Source organism: Pan troglodytes, chromosome 12, assembly GCF_028858775.2.
Source record: "Pan troglodytes isolate AG18354 chromosome 12, NHGRI_mPanTro3-v2.0_pri, whole genome shotgun sequence".
Lineage (NCBI taxonomy): Eukaryota > Metazoa > Chordata > Mammalia > Primates > Hominidae > Pan > Pan troglodytes.
In genome coordinates, this window is record NC_072410.2 from 46,149,396 (window position 1) to 46,168,619 (window position 19,224).

The 19,224-nt window shown below is 36.2% G+C and overlaps 1 protein-coding gene across 4 annotated transcripts in view; it reads right to left on the reverse strand.

Annotated features, from left to right (window-relative positions):
• LOC129143146 (uncharacterized) overlaps positions 1–19,224 on the reverse strand; it is a 676,792-nt gene that overhangs the window by 258,861 nt on the left and 398,707 nt on the right. For all 4 annotated transcript variants that reach the window (XR_010149088.1, XM_054677979.1, XM_054677978.1 and 1 more), the window contains one exon: positions 13,934–14,015. The gene's annotated coding sequence lies outside the window, so the exon portion shown is untranslated. The remainder of the gene's footprint in view (positions 1–13,933; positions 14,016–19,224) is intronic.

Genomic DNA, 19,224 nt, shown 5'->3' on the forward strand with positions numbered 1-19,224 from the left:
CCACTGAGCAGTAAGCATTGCAAACAAAACCCCAAATCTCTACAATTTTTCACAGATTTTGTTATATGTATGTCTCCTGAAGTTAACTAGAACACTGCTGATGCCACAGTCCTGTAGGATAAACTATTGTCTGGATGACTGAATCTTGATACATTGGTAACAACAGAAAGACGCTTCTCAATTATGATGCAGAGTAATAGTATTAACCAATGGCATTATACTTAGTGGTGAAATAATATAGGCATTCTAATTACACTGAGAAACTAGACAAGATCAACTGGTATCACCTCTAAAGCATTTAATAGTGCTTTAGATATTTTAGCTGAAACAAAAGAAAAGAAAAAGAAATGTGAACTATTACAGCCACAACAATCTAATCACTATTTATAGATGAAGTGAGTTTATAGCTAGAAAACTAAAAAGAATCATATGGAAGCAAGTACTTTGTGCAGATAAAAAGTGAATATCAATATTTCCATATACAAATATAAATATTTCCCATATAAAAATATAGCCCATTAAAATGGAGTCATATTATGTATACATTGTATAAATCTCTGATCAGAATACATTACAACATATCTTACTAAATATTTTACAAAAGTATAGATAGGAAGAATTACAAATGACTCAAATAAATGGACAAGTAATAAAAATAAAACAAAAATAGGGTGTTATAGGCATTTCATGCATCACTGTGGGTTTATATTATTCTGAGATATAAATAGGCATCTCATGCATCACTGTGGGTTTATATTGTTCTAAGAAGTAATTTAGCAACACATAACAAAACATTTAAAAATTCATATACTTATTGACTGGATAATACAGCTTCTCAGAACACATCGTACATGAAAAAAATAAGAATGTGTGCAGGGTCTTATCTAATACATAGAGCTTTATTCTTGTACTAAAAATTGGAAGCAGCAGAAATGTCTAGGAGTAAGGGACTGATCAAATACATTACAGGCTTTTAATAAAATAAACTCTAATGCAACATTTGGTGTCAGGATGCAGTAAAATGCTTCTCGTTATGAAATATGAGACATATTTTAAGTGGAGAAGTTCAATCACAAAACAGGTACTGTATGATTTCAGTTTAGTGGTGGTGCATGAGGCAGATTTGGATGTCTAATAAACATTCCAAATTTGATGTCACTGAGATAGCAGTGGAGTTGGTTTTCAATATCCATTCTCCATTCTTACTATAGTAATTGAAACCTTGAATTTTAGTTGGTCACTGGCTGCACAGCTAAAGACTGCAGCCTCCCAGGTAACTATTAGTTGTGTCTCTGTGACTAGGTTATGGACATGTGTACACATGTGGAAGCAACGTGTACAGATTCCAAGTCACCACTTTAAAGGAAAGGAGCATGCTGCTTCTTTTTCTCCATCTTGCTCCCTCGTATTTGGTTGTGTTCTTAAGACATCTTCAATGAGGGCAGAGCAAAAATAAATTCTGGTTCCCCAAGGCTTTGAAGCTTCCATTTAAGCCTCCAAATTGTCATGTTTAGACTTTTACAGTAGAAGGTATGCTAGTTATCAATTTATTGCCCCTTAGCTTCAAGTTGTCTTTTCTATGATGAAGAATTTGGACCCTGTAAATATTCCTTCTTTGACAGCCAGGACAATGTAAACTATCAGTAGAGGGCGCTAGAGGGACACTTGAAGAGGACAACTTACTTTCTGGTTTTGATGTGTTGCTCTGGCCAGGCTCCTGCACTGCACTGTGTCTAGCAGCAACTAGTGGCCAACAGCTTCCTAAGCACCTCAAATTGTGTACTTTTAGTAAGTCAGGTATGATCCTAAGATTCCTACCACTGAGATGGGTTCCCTGATTTCAATGGAGTTGATGAAATCCAGGAGTAGTAGAGGCCAGACTTAACCACAAAATACAAGAGGGGTATGTCTACTGGAAAGGGAAGCAGGCACATAGCAGTAATCAGAGTGCTTTGGCATGGAGAGTTATTTGGCAGTTGCTAGTTGATCGTGGTGTCTTTACTAATGAAGTAGTTGGACAGCCCTCTGGGGTATTTCTTGAACAATAGAACAGGAAAATAAAAACTCTAGATTTGGTGGCAAAAAAAAAAAAAAAAAAAAAAACTGACCTGAATAATCACAATATTGAAACCCAGCTTCTAATTCAGCTGTCTGATACGGTTTGGCTCTGTGTCCCGATGCAAATTTCATCTTGTAGTTCCCATAAGTCCCATGTTTTGCCTCCATTTTACATATTTGTTTGCTACTCAAACAGAGACAAGCTTCATAAAAGCAGCAACTTTGTTTTATAAACCACTGAATTCCTAGCATCTACATTAAAGTTTCTACACATCAGCACTAGTGACATTTGGGGATGGATAATTTTTTGATGTGTAAGGATGTCTTGTTATTGTAGGATGTTCTGTACTATCCCCGGCCTCTACACACTAGGTATCAGTAGTATTGCTACCCCAAGTTATGACAACCAAAAACTTATCCAGATATTTGCAAATGTCCTATGAAGGCACAGGTGCCCTGGTTGAGAGCTGCTGATCTAGATTGAACAGAGGTAGCTCTTAATAATGAATGAATTAATTAATTAAAAATATGTACTTACATGCAGAAACAAGATTAGGATAATATATACGAATCTGTTAGTTGTGGGCCATTAATTGTGCATGTGTGCTTTTTCAATTTTGTAAATTTACCTCAGGATTGTTTTACAACTTTCACAGAAAAAATAAAGCCAATTAAATCTTGGAAAAATCAGCTTTGGGCTTCTGTTCTCAGTTCCTCCAGTCTATGTTTAACTCCTCTCTGCCATTAAGGATACTTGGGCTGAAAATTTTGTTTTTGAACTGAAGTAGACAATATGACCTTCTTCCTTTGCTTTCAAAAAGTTCTTCTCATCCCATATGATGGTTTTTCTCAGTTACTCTTATTCCCCAGGAGAAGATTACAGAAAACTCTATCTGAAAAGTATATGACCACTGTTTCTACTGTTAATGGTTATTAAAAGCCAAAGGTAACTTGGCAAAAATAATTTAACAAGCCAACCTAGTCATTAATATTCACAGAACTAGAGTCCTTTGGCCTTCTTAATGTGAAATCTCAATCATGCAAAATGCAGAATACAGCAATGAGGTGATTCATCTGAACATTATCAGAAGCTAAAATAGATAATGGATAAAACTGAAAGTGGTATCAGTCAGTCTTCACTTTCCTTTAGAAATATGAATTAGTCATGAAGGCCATAAAGTGAGTGCCTTGGTCAGAGGCAATGCTGTGTGGAATACCATGATGGTGAATAAGGCATTCCGTGAGTTCATGGATGGTAGTCTTGGCAGAAGCATTGCATGCAGGACAGGCAAACCCATATCCAGAGTAAGTGTCTATTCCAGTGAGGACAAACCTCTGCCCTTTCCTTGATGGAAGAGGTCCAATATAATCAACCTTCCACCAGGTAGCTGGCTGATCGCCCTGAGGAATGGTGCCATATCGAAGGCTCATTGTTGGTCTCTGCTGCTGGCAAATTGGGCACTCAGCAGTACCTGTAGCCAGGTCAGCCTTAGTGAGTGGAAGTCATGTTGCTAGGCCCAGATATAACCTGAATCCCTGCCATGATGGCCACTTTGTTCATGGGCTCATTGGGTGATGACAGGGGTGGCTGGGGAAAGAGGCTGAGTGGTGTCCACAGAATGGGTCATTCTATCCACTTGATTATTAAAATCCTCCTGCCACTGACACCACAAGCACTATTGCTTCTGCTGGATCATATGGCCCAAATTGCAGAGCAGCTTGAACAGCAGCCTGGACCTGTTGCAGAGCCTTCTCCTGTTCTGGATCACATTCAAAACTGGCAGCCTTTTGGGTCACTAGATAAACGGGCCGGAGTAACACACCCAAATGAGGAATGTGTTGCCTCCAAAATCCAAACAGGGCCACTGGGTGCTGTGCCTCTTTCTTGGTTGTAGGAGGGAGCAAATGCAGCAACTTATCCTTCACCTTAGAAGGACTATCTCGACAAGCCCCACACCACTGGACCCCTAGACATTTTACTAAGGTAGAAGGTCCCTGAATTTTAGTCTGATTAATTTCCTACCCTCTGGCACACAAATATCTCACCAATAAGTCCGGTGTGTCTGCTACTTCTTGCTCACTGGATCCAATCAGCATAATGTCATCAATGTAACCAACCAGTGTGATATCTGGTGGAAGCAAAAAGCGATCAAGTTCTCTCCAAATAAGATTATGACACAAAGCCAGAGAGTTGATATACCACTGAGGTAGGAAAGCAAAGATATATTGCTGGCCTTGCCAACTGAAGGCAAATTGCTTCTGGTGGGCCTTATGCACAGCAATGGAGAAAAAGCCATTTGCCAAGTGAATGGCTAGATACCAGGTATCAGGAGATGTGTCAATTTGCTCATGCAATGAAACCACATCTGGTACAGCAGCTGCAATAGGAATCACTACATGGTTAAGCTTATGATAATCCACTGTCATTCCCCAAGATCCATCTGTCTTCTGCACAGGCTAAATGGGAGAGTTGAATGGGGATGTGGTGGGAATCACCACACCTGCATCCTTCAAGTCGTTGATGGTGGCACTAATCTCACAGTCCCTCCAGGGATTCTACATTGTTTTATTTTATTATATATGTATAAAATATATATTTTTTAAATAGATTTACTATTTACTATGGCTTCCATTTGGCCTTTCCCACCATAATGATCCTTACCCTACCAGTCAGGAAGCCAGTGTGGGGGTCTTTCAGCTGCTCAGTATGTCCATGCTAATTATGCATTCTGGCACTGGGGAAATGACAGGATGAGTCTGGGGACCCACTGGACCCACTGTAAGTTGGACCTGAACTAAAACTCCATTAATGACCTGACTTCCATAATCCTCTGCTTTAACTGGAGGACCACAATGACGTTTTGGGTCCCCTGGAATCAACATCAGCTCAGAGCCAGTGTCCAGTAGTCCCTGAAATGTCTGATCATTTCCCTTTCCTCAATGCACAGTTACTCTGGTAAAAGGCCAGAGATGAAATTGCTGAATCATGATAGTTCTATTTTTAACTTTTTGAGGAACGTCTATGCTGTTTACCATAATGGCTGTACCAATTTATATTCCCACTAACAGTGTACAGGAGTTCCCTTTTATCCACATTCTCTCCAACACTTATCTTTTTTTTTTTTTTTTTTTTTTTGCAATAGCCATTCTAACAGGTATGAGGTGATATCTCATTGTGATTTTAATTTGCATTTTTCTAATTATTAGTTATATTGAACATTTTTTCCTATACCTGTTGGCCATTTATATGTCTTCTTGTGAGAAATATCTATTTAGATCACTTGCTGATTCCTAATTGTGTTTTTTCTTACTTTTGAGTTGTTTGAGTTTTTTATATATTTTGGATACTAACCCCTTATCAAATGTATGGTTTAGAAAGATTTTCTCCTATTCCATATTTTGCCTCTTCACTCTGTTGATGGTTTTCTTTGCTGTGCAGAAGGTTTTCTTGTTGCTGTAATTCCATTTGTCTATTTTTGCCTTTGTTGTTTGTGCTTTCAGATTTATATTCAAAAAATCATTGCCCAGACCAATATCAAGGAGATTTTCTCCTATATTTTCTTCTAGTAGTTTTACAGTTTAGGTCTTTTGTTTAAGTCTTTAATCATTTTGAGTTGTGTTTTGTATGTGGCATGAAATAAGGGTTAAAGTTCATTCTTCTGGATGTGGATATCCAGTTGTTTTAACACCGTTTGTTGAAGAGATTGTTTTTTTCCCATTGTGCACTCCTGGCAACTTTGTCAAAAATTAGTTCAACATAAATGTGTGAATGTATTTCTGGTTTCTCAGCTCTTTTCCATTGGTCTATGTGTCTTAGGCCAGTACCATGCTCTTTTGGTTACTCCAGCTTTATATCATATTTTGCGGTTAGGAATTTTGATTCCTCCAGCTTTGTTCTTTTTGCTCACGATTGCTTTGTCTATTTGAGGTCTCTTTTGGTTGCCTTCTTCCTTCCTCACAAATCCATGTGCAACCCTCCCCAGACTGTGCAGTCAGTTGAAGAAGACAATCTTCTCTGATAGAAGAGAATTGTTCTTCAGTCAAAGGTACATGTGTAGCTGTGCTCACTTGCTAGAACCTCTAAACAAGCCCTTAGAGCCCCTTTCACTCGTTATCTTTCATGTGCTGACCAGAGGCAGAAGACTCTGGAATGGTAGGACCAAAAATTGATGGATCCAAAGTCTCTAAATTATCATAGAACGAAAGCCTCTTGCTGACCAGTAACACTTGTATGAGCCCTAAATAGAAATTCACTTACTTTGGGCTAAGATATTTTATTAGTCACAGTTCTCTAAAGGGACAGAATTAACGGGATAGATGAACATATGAAGAGGAGTTTATTAGGAGAATTGACTCACACAATCTCAAGGTGAAGTCCCACAATAGGCCGTCTGTAAGCTGAAGAGCCAGGAAACCAGTCCCAGTCCCAAAACCTCAAAAGTAGGGGAGCTAATAGTGCAGGCTTCAGTCTGTGGCCGAAGGCCTGAGTGCCCCTGGCAAATCACTGGTCAAAGTCCAAGAGTCCAAAAGCTGAAGAACTTGGAGTCTGATGTTCGAAGGTAAGAAACATCCATCATGGGAGAAAGATGAAGGCCAGAAGACTCAGCAATTCTGCTCTTTCCATGCCTGCTTTTATGCTAGCAGCTTATTTTAGATGGTGCCCACCCAGACTGAGGGTCTGTGTCTTTCAGTCCACTGACTCAAATGTTAATCTCCTTTGGCAACACCCTCACAGACACACCCAGGAACAATACTTTGCCTCCTTCAATCCAATCAAGTGGACACGCAATGTTAACCATCACAGATATGAACAATATTTAGTTTACTTGTTATATCAGCTAGCTATTTCACCCCAGGTATTTCTCAAAGGGTACGAAACTTTCAGTATGGCTAAGTACAACTACAATAATTATAAATGTAATGATAATGTTACAGTGATCTTTTGATAATTTCTGCTTTCCCTGCTGGGGAATCATTCTTAGAATATTGTTGAAAAAGCAAATACACAAATAACAGAAATGCAACACTCAAAGTAAGCTGAATGACATATATTTTTTGCTAAAAGTTCTTGGGGAGATGAAAGAAGGATCATGTTTTATTTTGTCAGGGCACTTCTATGCTATTCCCAGTATCTAATCTTTTTGTTGTTGTTGCAATGATCTTACCTCTGCTCTCTCATACCTTTTCTTGACTACTTTGCTCCCTTCCTTTCCTTAAGCATGAGTTCCTTTTCATTTCTATAAATCTGTAAGCAACAATTTCCCAAGCTCAACACTATTGACACTTTAGACTGGCTAATTCATTGTTGTGGAGAGCTATTCTGTGAGTTGTAGGAGGTTTAGTAGCATCCTAGGCTTCTATCTACAAGATGCCAGTGGCTTCCCTCCAGTTTTGACAATCAAAATATCCTTAGATATTGCCAAAACTTCCTTGGGTACAAAACATCCCCTCCTCATTATTATGTAGAGGGCTGCAGATCTTATTTCCTCTCTCTTCTCCCTTTCTCACCATTTTTCAGTTTGCATTTCCAATCATCAGCAAGGGTTCTCCTTTTTTCAGAACATGCCTGTAATCTGTACATGAAAGCAGCAAAAGCTCACACAATCTGAAAGTCAGCTCAGTTTTCACAATTCCAAAATCCTGTATATATGACTATTTATGTGATGTATATATGATATATATCATAATATATAGAAAATATAAAATGAAAGCAAACAAGCAAAAATTGCTTGATATATAAAATTATGTATCAAGTTAGATGAGGTCAGTTGAGAAAATGAAGTAGAAATATTCCCTTACAAATAAGATTTCTTCAAAAAAGCCAGTGAAAATCTAGAAATTCTCCAATTTATAGCACTAAAAATATTTATCTATGACCTAAAGCCAGGATTCACAAATGAAAAATGGATTACTTCAAGATAAAAGGCAGGAATAAATATGCCACAGAAAAAATAAGCAACAATTTGAAAATGTAGCTATTATATGATCAGCTCAGTATTATTTTCCTGGAATTAAAAAAATGAATAAGGATAACAAAATGGTTCTCTTAGTATGAGAAACATGGAAGACTAATATAAGAAATCCAGCATTCATGTAATAGGAATCCCAGAACAGAACAAGGGAGGTAGAAGAGAAACAGTAATCAAAGAAATGAAAAAAATAAAATTTTATTCAGCTAAATGAGATTATTATATTGAATATTCTAATCTTACACAAAATTTTCATGGAGATACAGTAACATATAAGTTTGTAAAAGTTTGAGCTTTTAATGTGAAAATATTATCCAACAATTACATAGGCAGAAAGATAAGTGAACTTCATAATAAAAAGTAAAAATGTTTGGCATGCAGAAATCATTAAAATTTTTAAACTAGAATAACATGAACAAAGTCAAAAAATAAATTTAATATGCAAGAAACCTTGGTGAAAACGGTATCTTTTAAATTAGGTATGAATTATTGATAATTTAAATATTAAAATTATATTTTGGCTCAATATTTCCCTACTATCTGTGGTAGGGGTAAACTTTTAATTTTTTTGTATTATTTCAGATGAAATGAAGCTGGTTTTCTTTAAACTTTCAGGAAAGCACATGATAAAATCTTAGGAGAAAAGATGGATGTGTTCCAAGAAAATTAAGGCATAAAAAAATTAGAAGTGAATAATAGAAAATTCCCAAAAAAGTAAAGAAAAAATTAAAAGAATCAATAAAAATATAATAAGTAGGGGCCAGGCGCGGTGGCACACGCCTGTAATCCCAGCACTTTGGGAGGGCCAGGCAGGCGGATCACGAGGTCAGGAGATCGAGACCATCCTGGCTAACACGGTGAAACCCCGTCTCTACTAAAAAATACAAAAAATTTGACTTCCTCTTTTCCTAATTGAATACCCTTTATTTCCTTCTCCTGCCTAATTGCCCTGGCCAGAACTTCCAACACTATGTTGAATAGGAGTGGTGAGAGAGGGCATCCCTGTCTTGTGCCAGTTTTCAAAGGGAATGCTTCCAGTTTTTGCCCATTCAGTATGATATTGGCTGTGGATTTGTCATAGATAGCTCTTATTATTTTGAGATACGTCCCATCAATACCTAATTTATTGAGAGTTTTTAGCCTGAAAGGTTGTTGAATTTTGTCAAAGGCCTTTTCTGTATGTATTGAGATAATCATGTGGTTGTTGTCTTTGGTTCTGTTTATACGCTGGATTACATTTATTGATTTGCATATATTGAACCAGCCTTGCATCCCAGGGATGAAGCCCGCTTGATCATAGTGGATAAGCTTTTTGATGTGCTGCTGGATTCAGTTTGCCAGTATTTTATTGAGGATTTTTGCATCAATGTTCATCAAGGATATTGGTCTTACATTCTCTTTTTCGGTTGTGTCTCTGCCCAGCTTTGGTATCAGGATGATGCTGGCCTCATAAAATGAGTTAGTTTTGCAGACGACATGATTGTATATCTAGAAAACCCCATTGTCACAGCCCAAAATCTCCTTAAGCTGATAAGCAACTTCAGCAAAGTCTCAGGATACAAAATCAATGTGCAAAAATCACAAGCATTCTTATACACCAATAACAGACAGAGAGCCAAATCGTGAGTGAACTCCCATTCACAATTGCTTCAAAGTGAATAAAATACTTAGGAATCCAACTTACAAGGGACATGAAGGACCTCTTCAAGGAGAACTACAAACCACTGCTCAATGAAATAAAAGAGGATACAAACAAATGGAAGAACATTCCATGCTCATGGGTACGAAAAATCAATATTGTGAAAATGGCCATACTGCCCAAGGTAATTTACAGATTCAATGCCATCCCCATCAAGCTACCAATGCCTTTCTTCACAGAATTGGAAAAAAACTACTTTAAAGTTCATATGGAACCAAAAAAGAGCCCGCATCACCAAGTCAATCCTAAGCCAAAAGGACAAAACTGGAGGCATCATGCTACCTGACTTCAAACTATACTACAAGGCTACAGTAACCAAAACAGCATGGTACTGGTACCAAAACAGAGATATAGATCAATGGAACAGAACAGAGCCCTCAGAAATAATGTTGCATATCTACAACTATCTGATCTTTGACAAACCTGAGAAAAACAAGCAATGGGGAAAGGATTCCCTATTTAATAAATGGTGCTGGGAAAACTGGCTAGCCATATGTAGAAAGCTGAAACTGGATCCCTTCCTTACACCTTATACAAAAATTAATTCCAGATGGATTAAAGACTTAAACATTAGACCTAAATCCATAAAAACCCTAGAAGAAAACCTAGGCATTACCATTCAGGACATAGGCATGGGCAAGGACTTCATGTCTAAAACACCAAAAGCAATGGCAACAAAAGACAAAATTGACAAATGGGATCTCATTAAACTAAAGAGCTTCTGCACAGCAAAAGAAACTACCATCAGAGTGAATAGGCAACCTACAAAATGGGAGAAAATTTTCACAACCTACTCATCTGACAAAGGACTAATATCCAGAATCTACAATGAACTCAAAGAAATTTACAAGAAAAAAACAAACAACCCCATCAAAAAGTGAGCAAAGGATATGAACAGACACTTCTCAAAAGAAGACATTTATGCAGCCAAAAAACACATGAAAAAATGCTCACCATCACTGGCCATCAGAGAATGCAAATCAAAACCACAATGAGATACCATCTCACACCAGTTAGAATGGCAATCATTCAAAAGTCAGGAAACAACAGGTGCTGGAGAGGATGCGGAGAAATAGGAACACTTTTACCCTGTTGGTGGGACTGGAAACTAGTTCAACCATTGTGGAAGTCAGTGTGGCAATTCCTCAGGGATCTAGAACTAGAAATACCATTTGACCCAGCCATCCCATTACTGGGTATATACCCAAAGGACTATAAATCATGCTGCTATAAAGACACATGCACACTTCTGTTTATTGTGGCACTATTCACAATAGCAAAGACTTGGAACCAACCCAAATGTCCAACAATGATAGACTGGATTAAGAAAATGTGGCACATATACACCATGGAATACTATGCAGCCATAAAGAATGATGAGTTCATGTCCTTTGTAGGGACACGGACGAAATTGGAAATCATCATTCTCAGTAAACTATCACAAGGACAAAAAACCAAACACCACATGTTCTCACTCATAGATGGGAATTGAACAATGAGAACACGTGGACACAGGAAGGGGAACATCACACTCTGGGGACTGTTGTGGGGTGGGGGGAGGGGGGAGGGATAGCATTAGGAGATATAGCTAATGCTAAATGACAAGTTAATGGGTGCAGCACACCAGCATGGCACATGTATACATATGTAACTAACCTGCACATTGTGTACATGTACCCTAAAACTTAAGGTATAATAAAAAAAAAAAAAAAAATACAAAAAATCATCCGGGCGTAGCGGCAGGTGCCTGTAGTCCCAGCAACCCAGGAGGCTGAGGCGGGAGAATGGCGTGAACCCAGGAGGCGGAGCTTGCACTGTGCCGAGATCGCGCCACTGCCCTCCAGCCTGGGCAACAGAAGGAGACTCCGTCTCAAAAAAAAAAAAAAAAGAAGAAAGAAAAAAAAATATATATATATATATAATAAGTAGGAAAGTAACATTATTAAGTTAAAATATCCATAATTAAAATGTGTGTATATGGTCTTTATTGAAGACTATCAAATTCTCTAAAAAAATTTAGCTATACGGTGTTAACTATTAAACGTAAAATGAATTGGCACTAAGTGGTTTAAAACAAAGAATGAGTACATATAGGTCAGACAACACTGTAAAAATAAAGACAAAATAGAATTCAAGGAAGGAAACAAAACATGAATGGTACTGATGAGCATGGCGCTGATGCAGAATGGCTCTGGAGCTGTCTGTGTAGGTTTGAGTTCAGGGCAGCTGCCTGGGTAGCTTCCTTGCTTGCTAGCTGAAAGTAACACTATGTGTTCATTCTTTACACCTGGTCTCTTTTCTGTGAAATGGCAATAATGATAACAACAACAATAATATTATGGACCTAATAGTGATACAGAGAATTTTAACACTGTCTGCAACATTGGAAGCCAAGGTAAATGATAGATGTTACCTAGAATTTACCAAAGTTTTACTTTATCAGCACGTAGAGTAATGACAATTATTTCTGGGCCTAATATGATATTGTTGCAATACATTAAATTAAAAACAAATAACAAAAAACTTGAAATTACACAAGGGGAATTGACAAATCCACCGTTATAATGGGATCTTTTAAATTCACTTATCTCTGAAACTAAAAACATATTTTAAAACAAATTATAGAGGAATTGTAATAAAGCAATTAACCAACATGTAGTCATAGATAGATATTATAAACATAATTTGTATCAAGAAATACAGAAATAAGTTTGTATTCAAACAAATCTAGACCATTTGATAAATCAGATTACATAGTGAGCATGAAAGTAACATTCAATAATTTTCCCAAGGCAAAAAACATGTAGGCTATGTTTCTGACAATTATGGAATACATTCAAACTTTGCAACAAAGAATGTGACTCCACCCCACATACACACACACACACACACACACACACACGTACCCCTTAAGCATGTGAAAACAGACATGCTACTATATTTTTCTTGGTTGACCCAAGAAAAATTCCCTCTTGATTAAGCAAGAAGTAATGATATGAAGATTAGAAAGTACTTGAAAATGAATGGCAATGAGATCACTACATATTTAAACCTGGCAGAGTCCAGAATGTCACCCAGAGAAAAGGTACAGCCTTAAATATGTATAATATAAAATGAATATTAAAAATATATCAACTGGATTTCAATTTATGAAGTTAGAAAACAACAAAATAAATTTTTAAATAGAAATAACATTATTATAAAAGTAAGAAACAATATAATACCAAAAATATAGACTTGGTTAATATAAACAGTTATTTTATAAGATCTACCGAACATACAAGCCTTGAGGAAATCCAATCAAGAAACATGAAAGAAGTCCAAACTAAACAAACCAACCACAAAATTGGAAATGAGAAGAAATATATAACTATAAACAGAGAATAGTTATAAAAATAAAATGCTACAAGCAAATTTATGCCATTAAATTTGAAATTTGAATGAAATTAATATATTAAAACTATATATGTGAACAAAATTTGTCCAAGGAAAATTAAAATACCTAAATAAACTAATACCTATAGAATTTGAAAAAAAAATCAAAAAGTGAAGTACTTCTAAAATAGATGTCAGTTCTAGACAGTTTGGAGATGAGTTTTTTCCAAAACTTGAAGAAAGCGATAGTACCTATGTTAGAAATGCAATTAAGAAAAACCAAAATGAAAGAAAAAAAATTGCTCAACTTATTCCTCAAGGCTAAAGCAAATCTGAAATCAAATCTAAACAAATGATGCACATAAAGAAAAATCCATAGAGTAATCTAATTTACAAATACAGAACAAAACTTTTAAATATGATATTTATAAATAGTATCAGGCAGGCTTTATCTTAAGAATGAAATAATAGTTTAACATGAGTCATTATGCTGAAGATTAAATTTTTGAAAAGATTATCTTAATAGATGTTTAAAAAATGATCACTTTAATACCTGTTGATTTGAGAGAAAATAAATTTCAAAAGATTTAGTACGCTAAATATAGAAGGACAATTGTTGAAACATGTGTAAGATGTTTATAAGACCCAGAACAACTCATATATATCATTTTCTGTTAAACTCAGGAAAAAGAAGACACAGATGTCCACTTTGATTACTTACATTCAGAATCTCATAGATAAAAATCCGTTTAAGTGATAAAATACATTAATCTTAGAAAGAAAAAGGCAAAATTTCAACTTAACTCAAATACCCCAACTCTGTGAAGCTTACCTTCTTTTAAGCATATGGTAGACAAAATGTTGTGAGGTCGAGGGTCCTGGTGTATCATTGCATAATTGTTATGATCCGGTTGCTGGAGTGGAGGGAGACAGAAAAGGAAAATGAGATACAAGACAGAGGCAAATAGGAGATACACATCTGTGTACATCATTAAATAGAATGTCAGATAATCTATATATAAAAATCTACACATCTATACACAGAAATTGCTGAGCTACAGAAGTGGGGAAGAAGAAGATAAGAAATACAAAGAAGCAAATAGTCAAAAAGAGAAACAGAAAAACAGAGATGGGAGAGGTATGAACAGAAGGAGATGACCATTATTTTGACATATTTTAAGAATATATGTAGTAATCAAAATATTTTCCTCTCTGGAAGCTTGTGAAAAAAGCACTTGAGTTCCAATCCCACTCCATCATCCTCTTCCCCACTAAGATAAGTTTAAACTGAGAATTTGTTGTCTTTAATTTTCTAGTTCTTTTTCTTCCATTTTACAGATGTGTAACTGGGGCTAAATTCTGGTAGTGAGACCATTATAGTTCTTTCAGATTAAAAGAATATACATCTCCCTCATCAGTCTCTTGTTTTGCATCCATAAGTAGACACTGATTCCTTGCATTTGCTTGATTTTGCTAGCTTGGTTTACTACTAGCATTCTTGGTATTTGTGCCTGCTTATCCTTGCATTTGAGACGTCTCAGGCTTTGTGATTTTCTTTGTACTATTTACCTGACTTTCATTCTTGGATGAATGATTCTGAAAATGTCAGAGAGCCTTCCTCAGCTCTGGTTTCCTCATCCATAAAATGAGAATTATAATAAGGCTTGCTTTACAGTTTTATCAGTCACTTAAGATAATGTTTTATAAAATGCTAAACAAATATTAGTTATTTTTAGCATGTTGGGATGTCTTAGTATACTCTGCTCTGCTACCAGGCACAATCACTGAGCTACTATCCATAATTTACCACCAACAATTCAATACAGCTTTCAAGTTTTAGCTGAATAGATTCTAAATTAAATTATAAAAAAAGGAGAAAAATAAAACAACTGACTGATATCACACAATTACTCAACTTTCAATACAAGTCTGGATCTCATATAAAAACAAATATGTTGTCACTTCAACTCTAGAACTCTAGTCTACATTAATATATGTGCAGGTTGCTAGGAAGTGAATATAACACATTACCAAATGTTATCTATATAGTCCATGAACATAATTTCTGCATTTCTAACTAAAATAGGAAAAAAGATCATGGTTTCATTTAAACTGCTGATGAATCTAACCTTGGATATACCACAGAAGCTAGAAAGAGATTGATGGAACCCAGAACATAAGTCACAACTCTGACAGACCTTTGAGGAGCACGAATTTGGTAGCATCCTCTTAAGAGAAGAAAATGGGGACGCAAGGTGGAGCAAGGCCAAGAGCCAAATGAGAGAATAGGCTGCAGAAGAGGTTTCTGATATGCTCATATCTTTCCTCCAATGCAGTTTGGGTATATCCCTGCTTTCTTGGGTCCTGTCTGGCAGGAAAACACCAATGCCAACTGAAAAAAAAAAAAAAAGGAATTGACAGCATAAACTAGTGCTGTCTAACTGAGGGAGAACAAGGCAGACTGCTTGTAAGTGATCTTTCCATCCCTTAGCGCAACCCCAGAGGCCTAAAAGTGCTGTCATAAAAGGAGCACTTGGAAAATAGGAGGGCCTAGAGTGCAAGCAATACTGTTCCCTAATAAATAAGTTCATATGATGGGAATGAAGTTGAGACCATGTGGGAGCACCAGAGATTTTTGTCCCTGATGTCTTGCCCCAAAGACTCTCTCATCTTAACTTGCCAGGCATAGTGCAGACCATAGCTTTTGCCATTTCTCTATGTACACGATAAAGCTAAAAAAAAAAAAAAAAAAAAAAAAAAAAATTCACAGATATCCCAAGGGAATAAGAAACAACAGGAAGATATAACAAAGCATGTGAGAACTTGAGATCCATGACAGAAAATGAAAGAATGAACAACCTGTCAGAAAAAAACTAACAGTGGATCACATGAAGTTTGAACTTACACCAAGAACAGTAGTATATTTTCACAGATAAGGGATAGACTTGGTAGCAGACATACAAGCTGTATAAAGAAGAACCAATTGGAGACACTGGTGTGACCAATATAAAATACTAAAGAACTAAAATATAATAAAGAAAAAAATTAGACCACAAAGCAAGGCTTTACAAATTTAAGATAAGCCAGGCATGGTGGCTCATGCCTGTAACCCCAATGCTTTGGGAGGCCAAGGTGGGCGGATCATCTGAGGTCAGGAGTTTGAGACAAGTTTGGCCAACATGGTGAAACCCTGTCTCTACTAAAAATACAAAAAAAATAGCCAGGTGACAGGCCCCTGTAATCCCAGCTACTTGGGAGGCTAAGGCAGGAGAATCACTTGTACCTGGGAGGTGGAGGTTGCAGTGAGCCGAGATCTCACCACTGCACTCTAGCCTGGGTGACAGAGAGTGAGACTCTGTCTCAAGAAATAAATAAATAGGCTGGGTGTGGTGGCTCACGCCTGTAATCCCAGCAATTTGGGAGGCCGAGGTGGGCAGATCGCGAGGTCAAGAGATTGAGACAATCTTGGCCAACATGGTCAAACCTCATCCCTACTAAAAATACAAAATTAGCTGAGTGTGGTGGCACATGCCTATAGGCCCAGCTACTCAGGAGGTTGAGGCAGGAGAATCACTTGAACCCGGGAGGTAGAGGTTGCAGTGAGCCAAGATCGTGCCACTGGATCCCAGCCTGGTGACACAGTGAGACTCTGTCTCAAAAAAAATTAATAAATAAAATAAGATTGAAGTAATATCAAGTAACCTTCCTGACCACAATGATAAGAAACTAGAAATCAGTAACAGGAGAAAAACTGAAAAATTCACAAGTATGTGGAAATTAGCACGCTCTTGAGCAAACAACAGATAAATAAAGAAAACAAAGGGAAATTTTAAGATGTATTGAGAAAATGAAAACGAAAGAACACACAGCATACCAACACCTGTGGGACGCAGCACAAGCAGTTCAAAGACAGAAGTTTATAATGGTAAATGCCTACACTTAGAAAAAGAATCTCAAATAAACAATCTAACTTTATACCTCAAGGAACTAGAAAAATAAGAACAAAACTGAGCCCAAAGTTAGCAGAAGGAAGAAAATAACAACGATTACACAGAAATAAAGAAAGACTAGATGGACAATAGAAAAGATCAATGAAACTGAGGTTTCTTTTGAAAAAATGAACAAAAGTAATCAAGTTTTATCTAGGCTAACCAAGAGAAAAAGAGAGAGGAGTCATTGCCATTTCTCCATGTATACGATAAAGCTAAAAATCAATGTTATCCCAAGGATATAATTTTATCACTGATATCCCAACGATATAATTTTATTTATAAAATTATATATAAAAGTGGAGTCATTACAACTGATACCACAGAAATACAATGAGAGGATGGTAGGAGACTACTGTGAACAACTGTATGCCAATAAATCACATAACCTAGAAGAAAATGTACAAAATTCTAGAAATATACAACCGGAGTAGATATAAACCTATGCATATACAAGGCTGACCCATGAAGACAGAAAATCTGAACAAACCAATAATGAATAAGGAGACTGAAACAATAATCAAAAATCTCTTAACAAAGAAAAGCCCAAGATCAGATGGCTTTGCAGGTGAATTCTACCAAATATTTAAAGAAGAATTAACACCAATATTTTTTCAAACTCTTCCAAAAAAAAAAAAAAAAAAAAAACAGAAGAAGAGGAAGAGAACAATTCCAAACTTCTTTTATGAGGGCAATAAGCCAGACAAGAACACTATAAGAAAAGACAACTACAGGCCAATAGCCCTGATGAACATAGATGCAAAAATCCAAAAATCCTCAACAAAATACTAGCAAAACAAATTCAACAGCTTATTAAAGGGATCATTCACTATGATCAAGTGGGATTTATTCTTGGAATACAAGGATGTGTCAACATACCCAAATCTATAAATGTGATACCAAATTAAGAGAATAAAGGACAAAACACATATGATCATCTCAGTAGATGCAGAAAAAACATTTGACAAAATTCAACACGCTTTCATGAAAAATTCTCAACGAATTAGGGAATGCACCTCAACATAATAAAGACCATACATGAAAAGCCCACAGTAACATTATCCTCAATTTTGAAAAATTGAAAGCTATGCCTCTAAGATCTGGAAAAGGCGACGGTTCCCACTCTCCCCACTTTTATTCAACATAGGATTGAAAGTTCTATACAGAGATTGGTATAATTAATATTGCACAAATGTCCACACTGCACAAAACAATCTATAGGTTCAATGACAATTTTATCAAAATTCCAATGATAATTTTTACAGAAATAGAGAAAACAATCCTAACGTGTATGGAATGACAAAAGACACAATCTTAAGAAATATGAACAAACTAGAGGCATTACACATCCTGATTTAAAAGTATATTACAAAGCTGTAGTAATCAAAACCCTATGGTATTGCCATAAAAACAGACACATTAAGCCAATGCAACAGAATATCGAGTCCAGAAATAAACCTACACACGTACAGCCAACTAATTTTTGGCAAGGTTGACAAGAATACACAGTGAGGAAAAGATAGTCTCTTTAATAAATGGTGCTGGAGAAACTGAATATCCATATGCAGAAGAATGAAAGTGTGCCCTTATCTTAAACCGTACACAAAAATTAACTCAACATGGATAAAAGACTTAAAAATAAGGCCTGAAACAAACAAACAAAAATCCTGAAAGAAAACATAGGAGAAAATCTCCTTGACATGGGTCTTGGTAGTGATGATTTTGGATATAACACCAAAATCACAGGCAAAAATAACATAAAAAAGCAAAGCAAAACAAACAAATACACAAAAACAAGTGAGGCTACATCAAACTAAAAAGTTTTTACACAGAAAAAAAAAACAGTCAATAAAATGGAAAGGCTATCTATAAAATGGGAGAAAATATTTGCAAAGCATATATCTGTTAAAGGGTTAAATCCAAAATATATAGGCATCTCATAAAACTCAACAGCACACAAAACCAAGTAACCCAAATAAAAAGTAGGCAAAGAACCTCATGAGACATTTTTCCATAGACGACTTAAAAATGGCCAACAGGTATACTAAAAGGTATTCAGTATCACTAATCATCAGGGAAATGCAAATCAAAACCACAAGATATCACATCACACCTTTTAGTATGGCTATATCAA